The 2,591-nt window shown below is 47.9% G+C and overlaps 1 protein-coding gene across 4 annotated transcripts in view; it reads left to right on the forward strand.

Moving 5' to 3' along the window:
* Positions 1-544: 544 nt before the first annotated feature.
* Positions 545-2,591, forward strand: part of Mfsd13a (major facilitator superfamily domain containing 13A) — a 21,421-nt gene continuing 19,374 nt past the window's right edge. For 2 of the 4 annotated variants that reach the window (XM_048807238.1, XM_048807239.1), the window contains exons 1-2: positions 600-652; positions 1,537-1,780. The gene's annotated coding sequence lies outside the window, so the exon portion shown is untranslated. Of the gene's footprint in view, positions 653-1,525; positions 1,781-2,591 lie in introns of all 4 variants that reach the window. The other 2 variants (XM_015494717.2, XM_015494716.2) reach the window with 2 other exon arrangements.

The raw sequence follows: 2,591 nt of genomic DNA on the forward strand, positions 1-2,591 counted from the left end.
GGAGCAGGAGGAGGAAGCTTGGCGCGGTGACAAACACCTGTAATCTCAGTGACTCTGAAGGCTGGGGCAGGAGGATTTCAAATTCAAGGCCAGCCCCAGCAATTTAGTGAGACTCCGGCCCAAAAGAAAAACATAAAAAGGTTTGGGGATGTAGCTCAGTAGTAAAGTGCCCCTGTGTTCAATCACCAGTACAAAGGAAAACAAAAACTAAAAATAGGGCCGGGGCTGTAGCTCAGTGGCAGAGCACTTGCCTAGTATGTGTGAGGCACACAGCTCAAGCTGGGCCTGTCCATCCTTGAGCGGCTCACAGTCCAGCATTAGGGAGTCCCAGGTCGTGCCACTATCATCTCCAAACCCTCCTCGGCTGTGCATTCAGGCAGTGCATAATGCTTGAAGGAAGGCTCCCAGGTCTGTTTGCTAGTGTCCACTGTTTTTGGTCGCTCAGGGCAAGAGCCCAAGATAAACATGGCTGCTGCAGCCTCAGGCCTGGGTCACCTGCCAGAGCTGCGGTCCCCGGAGCTGCGCAGAGCCAATCGCTGGGCGGGGGCGGAGGGAGAGAGCGGGGAAGCCCCGGGCTTCGGGTGCGCAGGCGCACTGTCTCGCACCTGGCTTTCCGCAGCCTTGGAATTAGGCTTCGCCTGCTAGGATTACGGTGAGGGGCCGGCGGGTGGTCTGGGCTCCCGTGGGTTGGACTTGAGGCCAGTCTGACACAAATGACAAGCCCAAGTGGGGTAGGAAATGCTCTCTGCTCTGGGAGTCGTGGAGACTGTTTTCGGGGGTCCTTGAGGTGATCAGGTTGTGGATTTGGAGAGTTCTGGGTTAATGGCGGGAGAAGCTGGGTTCGAGGGTCAAGGCTGAAATCCGTGCAGAAAGGCTTGGGGTGTAGGGGGAAGGGGATGCAATGGGTCTCATAGCTCCCTGGGCATATGGGGTTGAGGGATGTCATGGGGCAGACGAGGATCCATTCATTGACATGACTCTTAACCTGGTGGCGCAGAACCACTTCGGAGGATTAAAAAAATATATATATTTATTTTTGTAGTTGTAGATGGACAGCATGATTTTATTTTATTTTTATGTGGTGCTGAGGACTGAACCCAGTGCCTCACACTTGCAAGGCTAACACTCTGCCCCGGAGATACAGCCCCAGCCCACTTGGGAGGCTTTTTAAAAAACATTAATGTGCCAGGTGTGGTGGCACACGCCTGTAATCCCAGCGACTCCGGAGGCTGAGGCAGGAGGATCGCAAATTCGAGGACCGCCTGGGCAATTTAACAAGATTCTTTCTCAGAATTTTAAAATAAAAAGGGCTGATGGTGACAGTGATAGAGTACCCTTGGGTTTAAGCCCCAGTCCCGGAAAAAAAAAAATTCGATAAGGGGACCCACCCTGAGAGATTCTGATTTTTATTGGTTTGAGGTAAGGCCTGATCCTGGGTATTTGCGAACGGCTCCACAGGTGGTTTTAATGTGTACACGTGTTTCAGTGCAGTAATTGAGTAAAGGGTTGATCCTGAACTTCTCAGTTTCTTGGAAGGGTCTTGGGGTGAAGCCGCTGTTTCTCCAGTGCCACCTGAGTTACCTGTGGGAGAGTGAGACGGAAGTCCCTTCCCCAGTGAGGTGAAAGTTCGTTTCTAGCCTGAGGAGGAGGATGGGACCATTCTTTTTGGAACAGAAGGTGCTGCCTCCCAGCAGTGCCCCTAAGACTGGACCCTGCTTTGGGAGACTGAGATGGAAGATGACTCCAGAGTTTGAAGCAGGAAACGACAAACAATTCAGAGGTCAGCTGCTTATTGAGAAAATGGTCACACCTAATACTTGCTTTGTTTATAGTACCTTAAACTTTTATCTGTTCATCTGATACTCTGAGGACAAGCAGGGAATGGATTGTCTTGTCCATTTCACAGATGTGGGAGTAAACTCAGCTAGTTAGTGATAACATTCAGATCTTACCCTGGGCTCCTAACTCCAATTTTTGCTTTTTAGTAGCTTCTCACTTCTGCACTCAACTGTTTTCCTACAGTGTTTGGTCCTTCTGAGGGTATCTTATCACTCACCCTCTTTCTGATGCTCATCATTCCAGGGTCCAGTCTGGCATTCTTGGTTTCCTCCCCTGACTCCATGGGCATTCCTTGAGCTACAGCCCCAGCCCCGGCCTCACTATCTTAGCCAGACCCTGTCTCAAAAAATAAAAAGGGTTGAGGTTGTAGTTCAGTGGTAGAACGCTTGCCTAGCATGTGTGGGGCACTGGGTTCCATCCTTAGAACCTCATAAAACTAACTAAATAAAATAAAGGTATTGTGTCCAATTACAACTGAAAAATATTTTTATTTTATTTTTATTTATTTATTTTAAAAATATTTTTTAGTTGCCAATGGATTTTTTTAACTTTGTTTATTTATATGTGGTGCTGAGGATCGAACCCAGGGCCTCACACATGTTAGGCAGGCGCTCTACCACTGAACCACAACCCCAGCCCCTGAAAAATATTTTTAAAAAATGAAATAAAAAAATTAAAACCATAGGTTGGTTCAGAAATCAGGGTCATCTGTTTGCATTTCTAGTTTTTTTTTTTTTTTTTTTTTTTTTTAA

Source organism: Marmota marmota, unplaced genomic scaffold (genome assembly GCF_001458135.2).
Source record: "Marmota marmota marmota unplaced genomic scaffold, marMar, whole genome shotgun sequence".
NCBI lineage: Eukaryota > Metazoa > Chordata > Mammalia > Rodentia > Sciuridae > Marmota > Marmota marmota.